Source organism: Micrasema longulum, unplaced genomic scaffold, assembly GCF_059751315.1.
Source record: "Micrasema longulum isolate JH-2025_06_02 unplaced genomic scaffold, ASM5975131v1 h1tg000211l, whole genome shotgun sequence".
Lineage (NCBI taxonomy): Eukaryota > Metazoa > Arthropoda > Insecta > Trichoptera > Brachycentridae > Micrasema > Micrasema longulum.
In genome coordinates this window covers 390,569-415,889 of record NW_028277416.1, presented here as the reverse complement: position 1 = coordinate 415,889, position 25,321 = coordinate 390,569, and the positions used below count along the sequence as shown (strand labels likewise).

The 25,321-nt window shown below is 34.1% G+C and overlaps 1 long non-coding RNA gene across 1 annotated transcript in view; it reads left to right on the top strand.

The window, feature by feature from the left end:
- The window catches only part of LOC148283691 (uncharacterized), a 48,211-nt gene extending 23,299 nt beyond the window's left edge, over nt 1-24,912 (top strand). Inside the window, exon 3 of the long non-coding RNA XR_015825535.1 lies at nt 24,842-24,912. This is a non-coding gene — a long non-coding RNA (uncharacterized LOC148283691). The remainder of the gene's footprint in view (nt 1-24,841) is intronic.
- Nucleotides 24,913-25,321: the final 409 nt, after the last annotated feature.

The following is a 25,321-nucleotide window of genomic DNA, read 5'->3' as shown; positions in this document are numbered from 1 at the left end:
ACTCTTTCGCGTTTTTCAGAGTTGCTCTTGACATTACTTTATTCATTCGCTGCTCATTACGGGCCACAGTCATTACTTTGGTTTTGCTCCTGTTTATTTTCGTGTTATATTTATTATTTAATACATTTTCCATGGATGTCAGAGCTTCGGTGATTTCTTCTTCACATTTAGCAAGCAGGGCGATGTCATCGGCAAATTTTATCATATCTACTTTTTTCCGTGTATTTTAACACCCTCTCTGACTCATTTTTTCCCTGATTTCGTCGATCGCGCACTGTATATATATATCTATTAAACAAGAGCTAGGGCAGCGATATGCAATAAAAATATCTCAATAAACGAACATTCGCACAAACGATCGGCAACGCGTCGTTCGGTTGAATTCGTGCAAGGCAGCCCGAGGTTGGGTATCATTTGACAGGCGAAAGGGCCGCTACCTAAAAAGGTACATTAACATGATTACACCAAAAAGTTCACCTAAAAAGAGCCTCTAATAATAGTACTATACAAGATACGAGCGGGCCCAAAAGGCACTTTGCTTGTTCATATTACATTATCGAAAACTGGTAATTTTGTGATCATTTTAAGTATTGAGAAAATTGAGTAATTTTTTCGTATTGTTTCCAGCACTTAAAGCATAATTAGATTTGCTTTACTGTTATACTTGTCTAGGCAAAATGGAGAATTCGGCACTGTGTGTGAAATAAAAGCAGAAAGCTGTTAAATATCAAAATCCTCGTAAAATATTCTTCACAACCCTTGCGCTCCAAAATTTCTTGCTGATTTTTTTTTTCTTGATCATGATCTTTCTCTTTATAATAATTTAGCTTTTTAACCATATAGATATATATCATACAGGATTACAATTATTTAAAAATAGTGTATTGAAAACTTTTGAATAAAACTCCGGTTGGTCCCTTTTTCTCTTATATCACTCAAATTACATACATTCATATTATTATTATAAATTAAATTTCTCTTTTGAAATTTCGTATTACTTCTAAAATCGCTTTAATGAAATTTTATCGACTTCTCTTGGTTTAAAATCTTCTCCTTATATTGCTTTTTCAAATTTTAAATGATTACTTGCCATACTTGTTATTCCTTCTTTATTTTTTCTTTTTTCTCTGCTGCCATTGGCATGTTTTTATACTTGTTATACTTTTAAACTGCTTTTAATTACTTATATTATATATGTTAATAAAATCAATATATTGCTGCTCTTACTATAATGTGTCATTAATTTTGAAGATGTTTTTTAAATTGACCTAAATTTAAATTTACCGTCTTATATTTCACTTAAAGATTCTTCTCATCGTTTCTTTGAATCCCTTAAAATAAATATGTGTTTATGTTTTTCCTTTTTTAAAAAAAAATGATATTACTATTTTATTTTATTTTTACATCTGAGTATGTTTTTCATTCTTTATTTCCATTCTTAATTCTTAATTACTCTTACAAGTTTTCTTCATTTTTAATATTATTTCCATTTGTAAATACTCACTACAAACTACAAACCTTAAAATATATTTTTTTTTCACTTAAATTTAAATTTTTAAACAACTTTCATTTATGTTTTCTTTTTCCTTCTCTTTTTTATACTTTCATAATTAACATTAGATTTAATTGCTTTTTAATATGGAAACTTCACTGGTCCATTAGAATTAAGTCCAATTGTGTAAAATATTAAACTTTGTAACTGTACTGTATGTTTCCTGAATAAAAGAAAATAAAAAATAAAAAATAAATAAAATAGGCCACGTTTCTTTGTTCACGTCTCTATGGCGTGAATGTCCTGTAGGGCATAGCTCTTATGTCTTGTGGAATATAATGTTTGAATTCAATATAAACGACGACTTGCTTCATCCGTCGTCGCACTATTTCAGATGAAATAATTTACCACGTTTGAGTGTTATCGATCATGAAAAATGAACCCTACATATAGTTTACAAATTTTGATAATTAGTATGTATTATGATTTAACATGATATTAAGATAAAAGTTAATATTAGAACATTCATGTATTATCATGTTTGTACTATTTTAAGACCAAATAAGGGTGTTTACTGGAGTACCCCAAAGATCAGTACTCGAACCACTCTTCTTTTTCCTGTACACTGAATATATAGAGAATATTATCAAAGAATGTGGCTTGTGGTTTCACTGCTATGTGCATGATACACAGATTTATTTTTATTTCAAACCGAGCGAGAGAAATATTCTTGTTAATTTGATCCATGAATGCATTGAAAAAATAGAAAACTGAATGGCTGACAATAGACTAACACTTATTCCATCTAAAACGGAACAAATATGGATGGATTCAGCCAAACGACAGAATTTGATCCAGGATACGGCACTACCCGATGTAAGGAGTACCGCTTTACCCAAAGTTAAACTACTGGGAGTCATCCTTAATTCTGACCTTTCTCTTGACGCTCAAATTATTAGAACGATAAGTTCATGCTTTTACCAGCTGAGATAGGTTAAATGCATACGCAAAAATTTGCCAGTTGATGCCGCCCGTCAATTAATAAATGCGTTTGTAGTGTCTAGAGTCGATTATTGTAATGCTATTTACGCAGGTCCACCAATGAATAAAATGACTCGCCTACAGTCTGTATTGAATGCCGCAGCGAGACTTGTTTTTAGAATATCTAAGTTTTAGTCATATCACTCCACTACTTTAGGAATTACACTGGCCACGTTTTCCACGGAGGGCGGAATACAAACTCTGTTGGCTGATGTGTAAGTCACTGCGCAACTCTGCTCCGGAATATCTAAGGGAACTCTGCATTCCAGATGAACTAGTTGACAGACGTCTTACGCTTAGATCAGCTACATCTACGTCGAAAGGAAAAGTTATTATAACTCTGCGCAAACAGCGCACTAAATTCGGCAAACGCGCATTTGCGGTCGCAGGCCCTACGGTATGGAATGCTCTCCCAGCAGAGGTGCGATGCTGTGAGAGTGAAGTGATGTTTCGGAAAAAACTTAAAACCCACTTGTTCTCTAAATCATTTGAATAAATCCTTAGCATGTGATGACAAAGTACATTGTTTTTCTTGAATTACAAATTTAAAATGTTCAAATTTAACTTATATCTTTATATTATCACCTTGTAAGCGCCCTTGAGGTATTATATAACGAAAATGGTGCTATTTTATTTATTTTATTTTATTAGGGAAATCAACAGTTCTACATACATATTTTTAGTAAACAAACAGATATAGTGTATAAACTCAGAACTAATAACAGATTTCCACATAGTATACAAAGTTAGTAAAGAAAATATATATTACATATCAAATAAATACATACAATTTATACATATAAAAATGTTATTTTCAAGTACTCAATAATCAAAGATTTTTTAAATATTAATTTTAAGAACATTAAGTTACTGTAAATTGGGCGGGATAAGGACTTACATATTTATTATTATAATGTCTACTAAGTTACATATTGCTATATAAGATATTTATAATAATAATAAAATAACACGTCATAAGCCTTGTAAATACCTTGACTTCAATATTCCCTCAAAAAAATGTTTATTTGATTTATTTATTTGACACTTTATATACATATACAATATTATATACATATAAGGGCGGGCATATTGCCTTAAGGCAATTTCTTCCTACCTACCCAAACCGTTCAGTTTGATAAAATTATAAATACATGGACATATTGAATCTTACAATTTTATACAAATATTAAAAACAAAGATTAATTAAAGAATTAAAAATTAACACTAGACAATGAAGAGAGGAGAGGGGATGGGAAGGAAAGAAAATGGATAAAGGAACAATTTAAATACTAAGATAGTGACATTTTAATCTTGACTTAAGTGTAAATAAAGAAGGGGCGTCTCTAACATTAGCGGGTAGATTATTCCACAATGTTCTTCATATATGTTGTAATACGTTAGAATTTGCCTCGTGAGGTCTTGCAAAGAGGTCTCGAGTTCGACCCGACATGGTTGATTTAAAATATTTATTTAAACCGGTGTTTTTATACCAGAATATTTCATAATCCCCGGACTGATATCTAAAGCGTAAAACTGATCATCTTGTCTTCCTGTAACAAAAAATAAATCAAGATGCGCTGCGATTAGTGTACCAATGCAGTGCCCTATGCACCGTTAGGTGCGGAAAGGGAATGAGGATGATAGCTTTCTGTCTTAATTTCCAATTGTCAAATAAATTATTCTCTCTAAGGCAAAAAGGTTTAAACTGCGGGTTAATTTATTTGACATTTCTTAACCAAAGACAAGGGTTGTTTTGAACTATATATTACTATACAAAAACATTGGAGAAATTACAACCCTGTACCAGTCGATTAACTAGAGCTGGCGCGTTCGTAAAACTTACACAAACACATTTAAAATCTACAGGGTGTTGATTTTAAAATGGTTATATATTTTTTCTATACGTATAAGAGTTGCTCTATTTCCTTGCTTATAATATACAAGGTTTATATTTCAAAAGTGGATTTTTATGCAATTAAATTTCTTTAAAAAAAGGTTATATTAAATTTTAACCAAATGTGCTATCTTAAAAAAGAATCCGTGTTGGATTAGAGAGTTATGCATATGAAAAAAAAATCAATGGGTTGAAAAAAAGAAATTCTTAATTTATTTTTTAATTTTGCTTTAATTAATTTAAAAAAATACAGCATATTTGGATGGATGGATGGATGGATGGATGGATGGATAAATAAATAAATAAATAAATAAATAAATAAATTCATAAATAAATATCTTCAGAATTCTAAACTCCCTATATTTTAATGTTTTTTTTATATTAGATATTTTCATCCCTTTACTTTCCATGGTTCCCGTTTCTGTCTCCTTCCTTCAATACTCATTATCTGATTTTACATTCCTAATCATTTAAAATGTACAGCATATGTCGTCTGCTTAGAGGTAAAACTCATTATTTGCAATATTGAGCGAAAATGAGTTGAGTGTACAAAATTCTCAATGTGTGATATGTAAAAGTCATTATCTGCCTAAAGTGGCCGTATAGTAAAATTAATTTGACTTGTCAATGGTTTAAGATGTATCCATTGCTTCCTCCTGACATTGCCCACTAAACGCCATCTTTCGGGTGGGTAAGAGGGGACAAACGGGGGATATCGCTTTCTCTCAAATATCAGCGCGATAGAAAGAGAAAGCTACAGGGGTGGGCCATCTAGTGAGCCATTGGCCATTTAATAATTAATATCATTAATTGACAAAAGTCACTTTTTTCCCGACGGATAAAATTCATTAATTGCGATTTTTCGATTTTAAAGCAAAAACATTAATAAATTAAAAATATTAATACCATCAAAACTCTTTATTGCTCACTAGTTCGACCCCATCCAGAATACGCTTCTCCTATTTGATCTCCATTCTACAGGACTCATATTGACCATATCGAGTCTGTCCAACACCGTTTTCTAAGAAAAGTGGCATGGTTGCTCGGATTACAAGGGGGTAATTATTCCTATTTTGAAATAGAGCAATCTCTTAATCTGTCTTCATTGGAGAGACGTAGAACTGAGATGGACCTTATATGCATTTTCAAAATACTTAATGCTTTAAGTGATGTCCCATCTCTGTTGCGATCAATTTCTTTTCATGTTCCCAACCGTGTCACCAGAAGTCAAAATCTGCTATTTATAAAATCTTCTAAGAGCAACTTTGGTTTTTATGCCCCAATGTCCAGAATGTGTAGATTAGTCAATTCTTCACACGACTTGGAATTTTTTGGGATAGATCTTCCGGCTTTTCGTAGATCTCTTCGCGACTAAACAGTTTGGGATGAAGTTGGATTGGCATGGTTTAGCTCAAAGTTTTAGGTCTCTCGTTTTTTTTAATATATTGCATACAATTATTGTTTTGAAACATGATTTATGCAAATAATTAGTTTTACCGCTAAGCAGACAATAATTTATTTTTTTACATATTTTTATTTTGTTAATCTTTGTTTTTAATTTTTGTATAAAATTGTAAGATTCAATATGTCCATGTATTTATAATGTTCTCAAACTGAACGGTTTGAGTAGGTAGGAAAAAATTGTCTATATTGTATATGTATATAAAGTGTCAAATAAATAAATTAATAAATGTTGTTTGTAAGCATTTAAAAACGATCTTTTTTTTAACCTAAAAAAACAACGTCTTTCCATTTTTTTTGTCTATGCATTTTCGTCGAATGTTAGGTCGATGAAAAAAATATGTAAGCTTCTATTTTTTTTTTGACAGATTCGATTGAAAAATTGAATATCCACGAACACGCGCAGCGCAAAGATCTACATTTCGCTAAAAACCGCACGTAAATTGGTTAAGCCGTGTTGGGTTAGTTCAGTAACATCACACGTACAAAATAATCATATTTATAAATTAAATAAGGGAATGTGGAAGTCTAGGCATTTACAGGGCTCATGACCTGTCATTGGCTGGTTTAAGTGGCCACTTTACACACTGTGTAACACTCACTATTTTTGCCTATGTTTAAACATCCATATTTCTTCAATTCTTCCATTTGTTGATTTTAGTGAAGTTAAAGAGCCGAAACCTTTAGTGTTGTGAAGAGATTTATCTGACTGAATTATTTCACATGCAACGCCTGAAAACAATTTTTCAATTTTTAAACTTTTTCTTGGACCAGTTGGCCACCAGCCAATGACAGGTCATAAGCCCTGTAAATGCCCAGACTTCCATATTCCCTTATTTACGGTATTCTCCATCCCTGTTGTAATCTGTTAATCTTAATGACTACCGAGGGGGTGAGATCCAGTCTTTTGTCTACGAACATTTGGACAAACTCAAATATTGTAATATGTATAAAGATTGTATGAATTTTGCAGAAAACTAGGAATATTATAAAACCGTTTTATAAACACTTCTACGTCAATCATTTTGACATTTTCTTTTTTTTTTTAATCGAGAAGATATAAGCCCTTTTTTGTGTTAAAGTTAGCGCGTTCGCCTGGGTACCATGCGTGAGGTCTACGTTTTTACTATATCTATCTACGACAGGCCGTGTCTTCCTGAAAACACGTGCCACATGGCCTACGTGTTTTCAGGATGACATGACCATCGATGACAAAAAATGAAATAAAAATATTAAATTTTTGTCGTGAGGGCATTCTTTCGTTCTGGTGGGTGTTAAATGAAAGGCGGTACGTGTAAATATTACTTCGATTTTATTTACTCTTTTTGAGCAATGCGTTTAGTTTTTTATATTCAACCAGCGGACCCGACAGACGTTGTCCTGCCCGAAAGATGGCTTGCATGCTATTAGCTGGGTACGTATTCTGAAGGAAAGCCATGGAAAGTAAAAAGTTATCTTCAATTTTATCTACAAAGTAAAATTAAGTTTTCTGTATGAAAAACAGAATATGTTTACAATTTTACTTTCTAAACATGTAAAATTACCGGTTACCGACGAAGATACTTTGAATTTTCGTATTAATATTCACACTTTCGTACATATATATCGATGAAATTTTATACCGCCTCCATAATATGTTCCGATGAAGATAGCGTTCATAATCGCGAACCTGGTTCCGCAAACTCACCATATGCTCGTTGTCAAACGAGAAAAGCTGCTAGAAGGAGCTCTCTGAAATCTGGTAGCCTTAGCATCTTTGTGCTGAAAGAAAGTAATCCAGAAGTACATCATATGTACATCATTGGATTGAGAAGAGAGGGAAGTGAATTCTTCACCTACTGGGATTAAATTGATTGGACATGATCAATTCGCCGAAATGATTACAAAACTTTTTAAAAGCCTCGAAATTCTTTTTAGAAGCCACCAGATCTGTATATCCGACAGGACCTATAACAGGGCCACGGATAGTAGCGAGAAGCTCCATTCGGTAATCATAGAGAAGGGGAAAGGGACAAGACCACAGGATGTGTTCAGAAGATTGGTTAGGATATCCGCAGCAGCACGAAGGGGCTACTGATACAACTGAAATTAGCGCGCGCCGTGCCCACACAAGCCCAAATTTATACCCTCATGCGCAACGCTGTGACGTCACCTCGCAACCCTCCCTCCGCTCACTCGATGAATCGGGCCAATCAAGTCATAGTTTTAGATATTCTGTAATCTTTATACTGTTTGCACACGAGGCCCCGAAAGTACACATATATTGTTCGCGGCGCCTTACATGACACAGAGATCTAACCATAATATGTTCATTTGCGTAGAAAATTCGAGCAACTCAAAATATTTTTATTGGTAAGTTAGTTTGAGAACATGGGGTAGTTATTTGATAAGCTGTATTTAATAGCTAAGTATTGCGTTTCGAACGAAACTATAGGAAAAATCAATAAACTGTTGGCGATATACATATTATATATCGGGTCGATATATGATACTTCGGTGACGTGGAGAACGCAACATATATTTCAAATAATATTATTTATTTATTTAACGCATGCGTTGGCCAAGAATACAGAAATATCACACACTACGAATACCGATAAAAATACATGAAATTGATAAGGAAAAATAATTAAATTTTTTAAACCAATGTGCATATTGTGAAGAAATGTTATCATATATAACTTTAAAAAATAAACTGTTAAAAAATTTGATCCCATTAAAACGCGACATATTTGTCCTTGATAGTTGTGACGTCAAGATTCGTAACGATATTCAATTTAAATTTAAACAGTTTAAAATTTACACGTGTGATAAAGTAGATACAATGAAAGCATCCACCCCTCAGGGGCGAACCATGTATGTAAGCGATTATGCACAGCTTACCATTATATTTGACTAACCATAATGTTTTATTGTAACTTTATTTACAAAAAAACTAAAAAATAATTACCGTTTATTTTAAATCATTTCTACCGTTTGTATTTTTATCCTAATATAAACATGAATTTTAATAAAGCGCGCCCAGCGTCTGCGGTGAGCCGAGAAACTAGCCGATTATTCCAGCTTATTTTTTCATACAAATAAGTATACTATATTTTGAATGTATTAACCCAAGTGCGGGTTTTTTCTCCTAGATTAAACTTGCAGATTACACAAATTAATTGAAGATTCTTGATTTGGAAAGCAGTATTTTAAACATTATTTCTTAAGGTCTATTTTGCTTTGAGATGGTACTTTTGACATAAGACCATAAATTGTTCATGCGTCATATTGCAGGACATATAGCACTCCACGCGGCCGTTTTTAGCACTAGTAATTACTAGAACAATGCGGCCATTTGACATTTCAATTGAATACCTGATATCGACTGAATTAAAAGTGTTTTTTTTCTTCATTTTTCAATGCATTATATGCACAGAACCACAGAAAAATATCAATTTATAGTATATATTACTTACATTATACCTCCTATGTAGGTACAAATATATGATATTTTTTATAGCTTACCTGTAAATAAAATCACCATTCGCCACTGCCACCCTTTTCCCGAAACTGTTCATAAAGACTTGAGTCTTTCTTCAGTTTCGCATATCAATATCAATTTTTTTCAAACTAATAAGCGAAAATTTAATATTTCTTTACAATCAAACCGCGGAAATAACAAAACCTAAAAGTTTTCATTGTACCCCTCACTGCAGTATCACCTCACTACAATATTGTATTCACATCTTGGTTTGCAATCTCAAAAGGCGTGAAACAGGGATGTGTAATGTCATCATAGTTGTTAAATGTCTACATGGACAACTGGATGGTAAAGATAGAATGTATGGGTTTTGGAGCAAAAATTGATAATTTTTTAGAAAGTTTCTTGTTGTATGCTGATGATGCAGTTCTGTTAGAAAACAGCAATGATGATTTGCAACAAATAGTCTCTAGGATGTATGATGTATGCCTGGAGAGTGAATTGGCGATGAATGAAAGTGCATAAGTCAAAAGTGATGATATTTGGAAGGGGAAGTGAGGTTACTGACTGCATGATAAATGTAAACAACGAATGTCCCGAACAAGTAGAAGAATTTGTGTATCTGGGAAGCATGTTTTCAAGAGATGGACGAGTTGAAAAAGATGTTGAAAGGAGATAAGAATGCGGGCAGCAAAATGAACGGCGCACTGAGCATAATAATTTCTAATACAAATATGTCGATCGAAGCTAAACTGGCAGTGCACCACGGAGTTTTAGAGAAAGGATGAAAGCCGAGTGAACCCTGTTGAAATGCGATCTCTTCGACGAATGTGTGGGAAATCAACGTATGACAGGGTTACTATGATGAAAAATTGATAAAATCAGGCGAGAGTGTAAATCTGGGCCAAGAAAGGGTCTCTCAGATGGTTTGGTCACGTAGAACGAATGGACGACGGAAGACCATTCTAAAAACAAGTATATATGGTGAAAATGAACGGTAACGTGAGACGAGGACGACCGAGGAAGACGTGGCATGATCAGATAAACCAAAATCTTAAGTCTGGTCGTGTCAAACGCAGACAAAACCGAAGGGCATGTATGACAAGATGTGGATGATGAATGTGGAAGAAGCTAGGAATGTATGCCAGGACAGATGTGTGTGGCGGTCCATTCTCTCTGCCTACCCCTACGGGGAAATGGCGTGATGATAGTGGTAGTAGTAGCCGTGACGTATAGGGGCGTGGCCAATTAAATGAACCGTTTTTGCTAGAATTCGAAATCAAAATATTTTTTTTTACTCGACATTAGTTCAGCTCATTTTGGGTCCACTATTATTTATTAAATACATAAATAAACTATATACAACACTTTAGTACGCAGTAACTTGGAGTTTCGTTTCGACATCCGTCGTGTGGAGCCCACAATGCATAACAAACATTGAAAGGATTTAAAATGTTCAATGAAAATTTTTCAAATACCTACACCTACATGATAAAAACAATAAAACGCTTTGTACTTACAGCCAATCTGCCAAACAAAATGGATTTTTTACCCTTGAAAATAGACGCACTGTATCTGAGTTATGCTATTTACATAAATTATTAAATAATAAAGTAGACTCTTTTAACCTACTCTCCAAAATTTATCTTAACGTCCCCTTTCGCGTGACAAGAAATAAGTATTTATTCCATCTGCCAGTCTGTAGCACTAACTATGCACAACACTCTTTCCTCTATCGTTCTTGCTTTAACTATAATTCCCCTTTCTTTCATCTATTGATATATTTTACATGCCCCTTAATTTATTTCAAATTAAATTCAAATTCATTCTTTCTGGCTGCGATACGATCCCACTTGCCATTCAATGATGCTCCTGAACACTTACTCCCACACAATACACATAAACACGCCCTTACACTTACTCTCATACAAATACACACACACACACACATGTGAGAACCTGAAACCTTTATCGTTGATAAATCCACCCGGTCCATGAAGAAGCACAGAAATTAAAAAAATAACATTTTCAGGCGTTGCCTAGTATGTAGGTGAAATAATTCAATTAGATAAATCTCACCCGCATAAATTGGTTACACACATAAAGAGAGACATTTACCCAAGCGTCAACCACAACCATAATACAAGATACTCTAATAGGAATCTGATACTAAGTGAAGGGGTCAACACTGTTCTGGCATCGAGACAACACTATAACGTAGGCAAAAAGGTCCATAACCTTTTGCCAGAATCGTGGAAAGACGGGAGTGTTGTCAAGTTACGGAAGGTGTTGACCTCGCTCTTTCATGACATTGGTCGTAGGGAGTCAGAAAAGTTGATGCATGCCACGGATTGGAGAACCTTACTGGATGTCAAAAATAAAATATAAAAAATAAGGAATAATTTTAAAAAAATATATATTTATAGATGACAACCATGAAGTTTTGCATAAATAAATTGTCTATGTTTTTATGAATGTATGTATGTGTATGCGCATGGGTGTATGTACGTGTGTGTGTATGTACATGTGTATATATGTATATATTTATATATATGTGTGTATATCTGTATGTATATGAATCAAAATGTGTATCCGAATAAGTTTATATTTTGTTTGTCTGTGCTCTATATTAATTTGTCAACTATTATAATATATAAAAATGTAATTGCCTAACTTGGAACGGGGTATGTACCCTTGTTAGCTGGACAAAGTGAATATGGAATTGTATTTTGATAAAGAGTGTGAATAAATAAATAAATAAATAAAAGTTTCAGCTCTTTAACTTCACAAACATCAACAGGTGAAAGAATTGAAGAAATATACACTTAAACCAGCCATTGACAGGTCATAAGCCCTGTATATTACCTTCTTTTAAATGTTCTTCATCTCTGTTGGAATATGTTAGTATGAAGAGATGCCTGAATGTATGAAGAATGAAAAGAGTTTAAATGAGTCTGAAAGGAAATTTAATGTTTACAGTAAATTGATGTAAGTAAAGTAAAGCGGGCCATATGGAACGATGATGGTCCCCTCGCCTAGTTCTTCATCTCTGCTTAGATAACGAGTGATATTAAGTTTAAGGTGTCTTGTAAATGTGCCAATGTCAATCTTACCCAGAAACTATTCAGTTGTTTGCTCAGAGGGTCGATCCCCGCGTCATCCCTCCGTCTCCCAGCTTCCAACCCCAACCGAATTAGGTTCAACCCGATGCGTACGGAGTTTATTAAAATAAAGAAATTTAACATAATTCATTAATAATTAGAAATTGTAAAGAGGGTGGGGGTGGACGGTGCAGTATAATCTACCTTGGCAAACAAATGTACTCGTTAAAAGTGACAAAAGTTTTGTTCCGCAAGCTTTTTTTTTCGTTCTGAGGCGCCAAGTTTTATTCTTAAAAGCCTATTCAAAATATAAGAGAGAAACAAATCAAATTTCGAGGTCGAATTAAATTCTGACATAACTGTCAGTTTCCAAAACGAGTGGCTAGATGCATAAAATAATGTCGCTCAATTCTGCCCTATTAATTATATAAGGCGTAAAAATGTTCCCACTATAAAAATAAATTTAGTTTTTCCATCTGCTTTACTATCTTCTCGAGTGCGCGTATCGAGACATTAATTGAGCCTGCTTTGTAATCGCTCGGTAGATAAATATTGACGAAAGTTAAGCGTACCGTCTTGGTAATTGTCAAATAATCATCATTATTCCCATTCCACACCGAATGGTGCTTAGGGCACTGCATTAGTACACCAATCGCAGTATATCTTGATCATATTTTTTTGTGTTACATGAAGGTAAGATGATCAGTCTTACGCTTCAGGTACCAGTCCGGGGACTATGAAATATTCTGGTGTGAAAATATCCATTTCAATAAATATTTTATGTAAACCATAGCGGTAATCGAACTCGATACTTCTTGAATTGTAGGTAAACGCGCTGACCATTACACCACGAGGCCGACAAAAGTTTATTAGGACAATATTAATAAAAAATGTTCGTTTAAATAATGTCTATATTTCAAACTTTCATGTCTCAAAAAAAGCATAAATCTACATAGAACCTTGATTCCCAAATGCGACGATAAAATAATTGACGAAAATAAAGACATCTTGATATATATCTGGATATACCGTGATGAATACCGTGATAAATATCGTGATAAACATCGCAATGTAAATAGTGACGATAAATATCGTGATAAAAATCGTGATTAATATCGTGATAAATAACGTGATAAATATCGTGATAAATATCGTGATTAATATCGTGATAAATATTGTAATAAATATCGTGATAAATATCGTAATAAATATCGTGATAAATACAGTGTATACAGGGTGTTATTTAAACCCTGTCACATCCGAAACCATGATGATCATTATGGGCAAGAAGACATATTAGCATATTTAAAAAAATATTTAGTACGAAGAAACTTTTAAAAATAAACTATAAAAAAAAACAAATTTATAGTTGGAGCATAGTAATAAATTTATCAAGTGTTCAAGCCAAGAAGTAAGCAATAAAAAACTAAATAAACAAAACACTGTTTCAACTTCATGGTTAACAAAGGGAGATAGATGTCCGAAGAGAAGCTTTTATAGACTTAGTTGCTTTCTTCTACTGTGTATCAATTGACGGTGTATCAGACCCCCCCCCCTCCCTCCACCTCGCTTCTCCCTAATAGATGTAAACAAGAATTAGTTTTTTTAAATATTTTATTTTTGAAAATTTTATTCGTTCTAAAAAATATTCTCATGTACCAAAGTGTATTTTTGCTCACACTGATCATCGTGGTTTCGGATGTGACAGGGTGTAAAGAACACCCTGTATTAAGTAATACATATCGTGACAAATATCGCGACTTACATTATATTTACATCCTTCGAACATAGCTTGCCAAGCAAGAATATTCATTTAAAAAATTACAAACTCGGTGCGCCTAAAACAGCTTTCACTTCAATAAAAATCACGTTTTTGTAATCCAGGTTAGTATAGGGTTATCCTATTGTTTGGCTCATTTAACATGTATCGTCCCTGTCCTCCCGGCACGGTAAAATTGCGGCAGGTAAATACTTATTAATTATTTCGTTTTTAAAATTATTTCTAGATGACATTAGATACGCAATGAATAACAAAATGATAACCTTGATAACATTACTCGACTTCAGTAGCGCTTTCAACTCTGTGGATTTCGATCTTTTGTTGGCTAGACTTAAAACACTAAATATGACACAACCGGTTATAAAATGGTTCGGATCGTATTTACGAGCTAGACAACAGTGCATCAAAACACCAGATCATCAATCGGAATGGGTCGATATTGCCGCTGGAGTACCTCAAGGTGGAGTTTTATCACCATTACTATTTTCCCTGTTTATTAATCCGTTTGCAGATTGTCTCAATTGTTCATATCATCTCTATGCAGATGATTTACAATTATATCTTCATTGCAGACCTGAAAACACCAGCGAAGCAATAGAATCGATGTCTAATACACTAAATTGCGTGTCAACATGGACAAAAGAGTATGGTTTACTAATAAACCCGTCTAAAACACAAATTATGTTTGCAGGTAGTCAAAGATTGCTTAGTAAGCTAGACATACCTTCACTTAATCCTCTTATTGTCAATGGTACCAATATTCAGTACAGAAAATCCGTAAAAAATCTAGGAGTACTAATGGATGAACATCTCTGCTGGCGAGCTCATACTAATGAATTAAGCCGCAAAATATTTTTCAGTCTACACTCACTTAGAAGGTTGCAAAAATTCTTACCCACTAAATGCACTCTTGTACAAGCATTACTACTACCCATTCTAGATTACGCTGATGTTTCCATGACTGATTTACGCTGTGAGCAACTCGATAAACTTGAACGACTTCAGAATACATGCATAAGGTACATTTTTGGTCTTAGGAAATATAACCACATTTCTGATTATCGTAGGCAACTGAAATGGCTCAAAATTAGACAGCGGAGAGACTATCACTCCCTCTCACTTCTGTTCAATGTACTTCATAGTCCTAACGCTCCTATATACCTGTGTGAAAAATTTCAACGCTTATCAGTTCATGGTTGGCAGTTCAGGCGGCCTCCGTGGTGTAGTGGTCAAGACGCTTGACTCACGCACGGAAGGTTCCGGGTTCGATTCCCGGTGAGAACACAAAAAAAAAGTGATTTTTCTCAAGCCTGGGTGCTCTGTGATGTAATTCACTACTGTAATTAGGCCTCCTGGCCTGTTGTGGTGCAAAAAAAAAAAAAAAAAAATGTAAGGGTTTACCTCTTCGTTCTCATTTTCAAGGCACTCTTTTAATACCCATACACAATTCCTCTTTCTTCTCTAACTCATATAGTGTCCATGCGGATCGACTGTGGAATCATCTTCCATACACCATCAAAGATGTTACTACATTATCTCTGTTTAAATCACGTCTGAAGAAACATCTCCTTTCTCTTCCTTAATTTCTCCTCCTTTCCTTTTTCCTCTTTCCGCTTTTTTCCTTTTTCCCATTGAGTAATAGTTTTGATTTAAGGTAATTTATAAACAAATACGTTTATTTCTATTTTTATATATTTTTAACTTTTTAATCTTTTTTTCTTCTTTCTATTGAATATGTTCTGTAACTTGAATTATAAAAATAAAACTTTTATTTTATTGGTTGGTTGGAAGAAATTGCCATTTAGCAATAAGCCCGCCAATGTACAAATAACATTATGTACACAAAGTTAAATAAATAAAAATAAATAAATAAATATGGTTTCTACTCGCGGGTGAAAATTTGGGTAAAGCAAATCAAGTGGAGATTAGTCGGTCTCATGATGTACAGGTTCGTGCGTTTTCCTGACAATTACTAATTAAAAAAGTACCAAGCGATAAAATTAATCCATCACACGTTATTTTATCGGCAGGGTGGATTTTTGCAGTGATGTGAAAACAGCTTTTAACCCATTAAATCGAGCTGTGGTTCTCAACGTTACACTTATAAAAAGGAAAATTCATTTTGGTGCTACAGAATCAAAAATTAAAGCATTTAATTGTACGGCCAAGTTTCAACAAAATGTATTAATAAATAAATTAAAACAATATATTAAAATAATACTCAGAGTCCCGATACAGACATTTACTGAAGAAATATTACTCATTTAAATTTATTTCAACAGAGAGGGAAAAAGTTTTCGAGAAGGGAATATGGAAGTCTAGGCATTTACAGGGCTTATGACCTGTCATTGGCTGGTTTAAGTGGCCACTTTACACACTGTGTAACATTCACCATTCTGCCCATGTTTGAACATCCACATTTCCTCAACTCTTCCATCTGTTGACTTTTGTGAAGTGAAAGAGCTGAAACCTTTATCACGTGGGTGAGATTCATCCGGCTGAACCAGCCAGTCTGCAAGCATTTGGACATAATCAAACATTGTTGAATTACTACCTGGTAAAAGAAGAAGTATAAAAATTGGAAATTTGTTTCCAGGCGTTGCCTAGTAGGTGATTTGGTTCAGCCGGATGAATCTCACCCACGTGATAAAGGTTTCAGCTCTTTCACTTCACAAAAGTCAACAGATGGAAGAGTTGAGGAAATGTGGATGTTCAAACATGGGCAGAATGGTGAATGTTACACAGTGTGTAAAGTGGCCACTTAAACCAGCCAATGACAGGTCATAAGCCCTGTAAATGCCTAGACTTCCATATTCCCTTCTCGAAAACTTTTTCCCTCTCTGTTGAAATAAATTTAAATACGAACAACTCCCTAGGGATGAAATCCAGCCAGTCTGCAAGCATTTGGACATAATCAAACATTGTTGAAATATTACTCAAATCACAACTTATGACACCAAAACAATTATACGCTAAAACAATACTCACTTATAGATTCAAACACTACTCTTAAGCTAGGGTTTCCTAGGACAGCGGTGCCCGTATTTTAACGGCCGTAGTGAACGGTGATGCAGTGGACAGCCGTCGTAAAGGTGACTAGAGTGTGGTTTTCTAGGAAAACGGTGTTATCAACACCATTTAACACCGTTTTCCTAGGAAACCACTCTCTAATCACCTTTACGATGGCTTTCCACTGCATCACCGTTCACTACGGCCGTTAAAATACGGGCACCGCTGTCCTAGGAAACCCTAGCTTTACTCAAATGAAAGACATAACCCCCACAATACATCACATACAAATAATATAATCACTTGATCCTCAACACATAGACAACTTAAACAAATACAAACTAATACCACTTTCGGACAAAGGGATTTTTAGTATTATTCAATTAAAATCTATAACCTACTTCCACTCTCTATTTAAACAATTAGTAATGAGAAAATGTTCGAAAAGGCTATAAAATAATGGATAGTGGAGCTAGGTAGAAGAAAAATGGATTGTCTCATTCGCCCATACCAATATTGAATCAACCGCTCCACAAGTGTATGGCTTATGTTAGGTTTTTGTCATTTTCGTTGTGTGTTTTGTAATATAAATAATAAAGATGTACATAAATACCTTGTTTTTAAAACTGTCTGAATATTTGTTAATTATCTTTGTTTTTTAAGTTAGTCTTCTTTGTTTATTCTCAAATGCACTTTCAAAAAAGTGTATTGTTAAGTGTCCTCGGCACGGGTAATCCCAGTGAGGTCACATTATTTTTATTATTAATCATAGTTTGTAAGCAAAAAATATAAATAAATAAATATAAAAATAAATGTCAATACAATGAGTAAATTCAACGTCTGAGGAAAATGGATGCAAACAATATTTCCTTACACGCGATAAAAATAAGACGATTAAATTATACGGCAAAGTTTCTTGAAAATGTCGCTTTACGTTGTGCATGGCCAGTTTAGCTTCGATCGAAATATTTGAATGTCTTGAAAAAGTAGAAGAATTTGTGTGTGTCTGGGAAGCATATTTTCGAGAGATGGAAGAGTAGAAATGTATGTCAAGCATGTATATTATCCAGAGGCTTACTCTGAATTACTTGATAAGTTAGAACGATTGCAGAATATTTGTATTCGTTATATCTTTGACCTTCGCAAATTTGACCACATAACCGAGTATCGCACGCAACTACACTGGCTCAGTATCAGGCATAGAAGAAACATTCACATTCCATCACTTCTTCACAATATTTTAAATAATCCCACTTCGCCTGTTTATCTGAGAGAACTAATCCAACCTCTTTCACAACACGGACTATCTCTTCGTTCTAGTAACGAGAGAACCCCTTTACTACCCCGTCATCGCTTTAATTTTCTTGCCTCCTCTTTCACAGTAGTAGCCGCTCGATTGTGGATTCATCTACCCACTAATGTTAGAGACGCCCCTTCTTTATTTACATTTGAGTCAAGATTAAAATGTCACTATCTAAATAATTAAATTGTTCCTTTATCCTTCTTCTTTCCTTCCCATCCCCTCTCCTCTCTTCATTGTATAGTGTTGATTTTTAATTCTTTAATAATTCTTTGTTCTTAATTTGTGTACAAAATTGTAAGATTCAATATGTCCATGTATTTATAATTTTCTCAAACTGAACGGTTTGGGTAGGTAGAAAGAAATTGCCTTAAGGCAATATGACCGCCCTTATATGTATATGTATATAAAGTGTCAAATAAATAAATAGAAAAAGATGTTGAAAGGAGAGTGAATGCGGGCAACGAAATGAACGGAGCACTAAGCACCCTGTATACAAATATTTTATTATATTTAATGACTTTTGGCTGAAATTGATATTATATATGGTATTGTTGGTTAAATTTGATGATATTTTCGTTCAGTTTGAGAAGTGCGGCTAAGTTTCAAGACACATATCGCTACGTATCTAATTGCAAGACAAATTTGGGAACACTCAAGCTGTGAGGAAAGTTCCAGAAACTCAGAACAAATATCAAGTTTCAGTCATGGGGTCCTCTCATACGTATCACATCATTGGACTTTCTCACACGTTTATAAAATAATAATAATGTTTGTCTGATTTATATAGCGCCATTTTTGTAAAAAATCACCTCAAGGGCGCTTTGCAATTGTATACCTAAACTTACATTCTAACTAAACTAAAGTGACATTTTATATTTCCAGATTTAAAATTGAGGGTATGATAGTCTAAAGAAGTGGGATTTTAGTTGGGATCGAAACTGAGCGAATGGACAACGAAAGGACGGCTAAAATGATCTACGATGCGAATGTCGATGGATGCAGAAAACGAGGAAGGCCGAGAGAGACATGGCACGATCGAGTCCATCAAATACTTGAAGATGGACATGTCGAGAGTGGGAATAATCGACGTGCGTGCATGAGAAGATGTATGAATGTAGAGGAAATGGCGTTCTATCCTCTCTGCCTACCCCTACGGAGAAATGGCGTGATGGTTTGTTTGTTTGTTTGACATAATAATAATATTTGGTTGATTTATATAGCGCCATTTTTGTAAAAAATCACCTCAAGGGCGCTTTACAATTGTATACCTAAACTTACATTATATTTTCAGATTTAAAATTGAGGGTATGATAGTCTAAAGAAATGGGATTTTAGTCGGGATCTGAACTGACTGGGACTGTCGATGATTCGTAAGTTTGAAGGTAATCGGTTCCAGGCAGAGGGGCCGGCGGCGGCAAAAGCACGATCTCCAAATCTAGTGTTTGGGGAGCGCCGGATTTCGACAAGTTTTCCTCTTCCTGAATCAAATGCTGACCTAAGAGTAGATTTTATTTGCCATGTATTTTCCCTAATACAAAGGTCCGATAGGTATTTTGGAGCCATTTCCTGAAGGGATTTGAATACTGTCCAGCAAAGCTTGTATTTTATTATCTCTGGGCTTTTTAACTAGAGCAAATCTCGAAGATGTTGCTAAATGTGAGAATATTTTTTTACTCCCGCAATAAGCCTGGCTGCTACATTGAAAACAGATTGAAGTTTATTCGTTTGATATTTTGGGAGATTTGCGTATATTCCATTACAGTAATCTAGACGTGAAACGACATAAGCATTTACAAGAGCTTTAGTTGCATCTGTAGGAATATTTTTCCGCACGGATTTGATCTGTCGGAGATGGAAGAAACCAGCGCTTACCGTTTTATTGACCTGAGAATGAAGAGAAAGATCTGAATCTAAATGAACATCCAGTAGTTGAACATTTATACTAGGGGAAAAATCACAACCTGTGATTAAAATTGTAGATCGGTTTAAAAGGTGTTGTCGCTTTTTTGCCACTGTCAATAGAAGCTCAGTTTGAGATGGATTGAGTCTAAGTATGTTTGATGACATCCAGTTGTTGACGGTTTGGATGCATCCGATTTTTAAAACTGTTTCTTTCTTGAGGAGAGCAGTAAAAATAGATTTGTTTGTCATCTGCATAACTGTGAGAAAGTAATCCGAATGAGTGAATAATTTTGGACACATCGTTAATGAACAGTGTGAAGAGCATTGGACCAAGCACGGAACCTTGTGGGACGCCAGATTTAAGAAGGGTAAATGAAGACTTTTTACCCGCAACTTGAAGTGATTGCGTTCGTTCCGAAAGATAAGATTGGATCCATGCCTTAGTGAGCCCAGAAATTCCAAAAGTGACTTCTAATCTTTCAATAAGAAAACTATGGTCAATTGTGTCAAATGCAGCACTCATATCCAGAAGATCAAGTATCGTTAATTTTCCAGACTCATTTGCTAGAGTTATATCTGATAGAATCTTCAACAGTCCCGTTTCAGTTGAGTGGAATTTTCTATAAGCTGATTGGAAGTTTGAAAGCAAGCTGTAATCATTTATATGAACTGAAATCTGTTTAGCTATGATTTTTTCTAGAATTTTGGATATTATTGGCAGGTTGGATACTGGCTGAAAATTCGCCAGATCCTCGGAGTTCAACTGAGGTTTTTTTAAAAGTGGAGTAACTATCGCTTCTTTAAATAATTTAGGAACCTGTCCCGTGCTGATGATTCATTGGAAATATTAGTTAAATATAAAGAAAGAAGCTTAATACATTTTTTCAATAACCAGGTGGGGATGGGATCTAGGGAGCACTGTTTATTTGGATAGATTTGTTAACTTCTAATTTTTTTTATGTTCAAATTTAAAATTGAGCATTAAGATTAAAGTAAAATCACTTTCTGGGCCTCGATTATGATGGGAAGATAAACACGTCATTTTATTTTATTTTATTATTTATTTTCTTTTATTTTATTTGGGAAACCAACAGTTCTACATACATATTTATAGTAAACAAACAGATACAGTGTATAAACTCAGAACTAATAACAGATTTCCACAAAGTATACAAAGTTAGTAAAGAATATATATTTAAAATTAAATAAACCAGCCAATTACAGGTCATAAGCCCTGTAAATGCCTAGACTTCCATATTACCTTATTTAAGGTATTCTCCATCCCTGTTGAAATTCGTTAATCTTAATGACTCCCGAGGGGGTGACTCCAGTCTAATAAACAACATTCAACTGGGAAAAGTCTCAGAGATTCGAGATTTTGGTGTCATATTTGATGAAAAACTTGAATTCTAAAGACACATCAACCACATTACTTCTAAATACTGGAAACCTTGGGTTTCATTCTTAGAACCATAAAGGATTTTGAATTAGTTAAATAACTCTTGTATATATCCTTGGTTAGAAGCCAATTAGAGTACAACTCTACTATATATATAGAGTTGGATAATTTATAAAGCGCCATTTTCGTGAAAATCACCTCAAGGGCGCTGTACAATTAATAAATATCCCAGTACGTCTTGCAGCTACAGAGCGCATGGACGGTTGGGATTCTAGTTCCTCGTTTTCAATTAAGATCAATCAAAAATTATAAGATATAAGAGCTAGATTACAGGACGTCTTGCAGCCACAGAGCGCATAAACAGTGAGAAATTTAGCCCCTATTTACACATTTTAAAAATTGACAAATAAATTTAGTGTATTAAAAAAAAATAATAATATAATTAATAAAAGGGAGTAAGATTACAACACGCCTTGCAGCTACTAAGCGCATAGACGATTGGAATTCTAGACCCCGTTTACAAAATTTAGGTATTTTAAAGTTGATATATGAAAGCTAGATAACCAATCATCGTGCAGCTACGGCGAGAGGAATTCCAGCAAAGTTAAAACAATATCAATAAATTTATAAAAAATAGAGTTAGGTAAACACTGTTTCAACTCCATGGTTAACAAAGGGAGATAGATGTCCGAAGAGAAGCTTTTGTAGACAGTAGGTAGATACCGTCGCCATGTGGCCCGCTGGCTGGTAGATAGTTTCTGGAAACGCACGTGTGTAGTACTATTATACCTTTTGTTCCTATGACTTGGTGTCCATTTTGGTCCGTATTATTTCGTTTTATGAGACGCAACTATATGGTCCCCTTTTTACTAAATTCATACAAATATTGTTGAAAGAGCCTAGCGAATTTTTTAAAGATTCATTAATTTCAAACTGCATATTCCTATAGAACAACTCAACTGTCAACATGTCTTTGTTAAACTTTTCAAATTTACCTAATCTGGAGGATCGCAGGAAAATAACTGACCTAATATTTTTGTATTAAATCATTAACTCTAAATTCGATTGTTGTGAACTCCTGGATTTATTAACCATTAATTTACCAACACGTAGAACTAGACAAAATGGTCTATATTATTGTCACCCTTCTCAAACCAACTATCTTTGCCACTCACCAATACCGCGTATACACAGACTAGGAAAAAAATGTACCTCTCATGTCAACATTTTTAACTCGAGTCTCTGTGAATTTAGATCATTTTTTTGTAAATATTTGATGATGTTCTATAGTAACGATTAACGAATTATTTGCAAAAGCTACTTATGCTTATGATCTGGTGTTTATTCATTTTATATTTTTTATATCTTTGGCATGCTGATATACATACATGTATGTCATGCGCGGTCCGTTCATACAACGGATGGAACTAGAATATTGAAGATAGCGTTCATATCATCATCTACATCTCGTGCTATTCCCGCAACAAGTGGCCTGCCACAGGGAAGCCATCTAGGGCCAGCATTATTCCTAGTTTTTATAAATGAAAAATTAAAATGATAATAACAAAAAACTATATAATATTGTTTTTTATAATAAACATATAATAGCAATGTTAATTTGTCGATTAATGCAACTAGATCTGTAATGGAGTCGACAAACAATCAAATCTAATTTGTAAACGTGACGAAGACACCCCCAGTTAACAACTATTCCCCGCTTCGGACAAAAGCTAACTGCGCTTGGATCTAAAAAATCACAGCGCATCGCGCGATTCTTGAAATAAGCAGCGAATTCATACAGTTCCAAAGAGGTGGGGCGTGTGGTATTAAAATTCTGAGTCTGCGTATGCGCATTCCAAATTTTTAATGATTCTGGAAGCAATTTCAAGAAACCGTTCCAAATTCATTATCTCGTTATGCTGAAATGTGTTTTAACAAATTAAGGACTAGAATCGCTTGACCCAACCGAATGTTGTCTATTGTCGCTAAATATAACTCTACTGCGGTATTATAAGAGCACAAAATCGCTTGAATTTAATTTTTTAAATTTCTTCGACTTTATTGACAATTATTATAAAGGCGGGTGGTGAAATAATTTTTGTATGGCTGCACAAACTTTTCAACCGATGTTTAGAGGAAGAATACACTCCTCCAGACTGGAGAAGGGCTGTTGTTATGCCTCTGTACAAGGGAAAAGGTTCAAGAGTAGAATGCGGAAATTATAGAGCAATCAGCCTTTTGAGCGCTGTTGGCAAAATGTATGGAAGAATACTGATTGAGAGAGAGAGAGTAAGAAAAGTTACAAAGGATAGAGTGTGGGATATTCAGAGCGGTTTTATGAATGGAAGAGGATGTATGGATCAAATATTTGCTTTACTACATATATATGTTCGGCATACTAAATGGTATAACCGATGTTCCATCATTACTGGGACAAGTAAAATTCAATATTCCGACTCGTGGATTGAAAAAAAATAAAGTAATGTTCATTGACCAGCATAGAACAAACTATGGCCTAAATTCTCCAATGACCGGGCTTTGTCGTATTGTTTACTCAAGACAAGATCTGGACTTTTTTGGTTTAAGTTTACAAGGATTTAAACGAGCACTAAATAAATAGTCCAGATCTTGTCTCGATGTCCCTTATGTTTGTCAATGCTTCTTTCTTTTTTTAAAATGTTTTAAACTATTCTTTTATTGTAATATTTAAACCAAATAAATTGTAAACATGGACAATGTCCGTTAATAAATAAATAAATAAGAGAAATTAACAGATTGCTTTTTTTTACCTTTTTTTGTGTTATGATTATTTTTTTTCCCCATCACGCAACATTACCTGGTGACTTAACGTATGCGCGCGGCGAAGTGCGTCTGAATGGGGGAATTATTAAACACAGTCCGATGTATTTAAATATGATTCTACGCTCCTTCTGGACTGTTCTTAATTCAATGGTTTTATGAATAAAAACCTAAAAAAATATGTTTTTTATTTTCAGGTCATCATGCGAGATTCTGCCAAAGAAGGACACTTTGGAGATGACAAACATACGACTGAAGAAAGTCAAGGTAAAAATATCATATATAATTATATATAATTATATATATATATATATATATATATAATTCCTCTGTACGTGTGATGTCACTGAACTCCTTCTAAATGGCTTGACCGATTTACGTGCGGTTTTCAGAGAAATATAGATATTTGCGCTGTGCGTGTTCGTATATATTAAAATCTTCAATCTAATATGTAAAAAATAACAAGCCTAGTCACTCTAACTGGTACTTTAAAACCAACGAGGGCCAAAATTTCAGGGCTGTCCAATACTGAATTAACGATTTTAAATAGAACTAATAAATCATTAATAGTTCTCCTTTCCCTTAATTTAATCAAATTTAATATATTTAATAAATATTCATAGTTACGAAATTCATTACGTATTCCTAATTTAAAATTAACATATCTCAAAACCTTA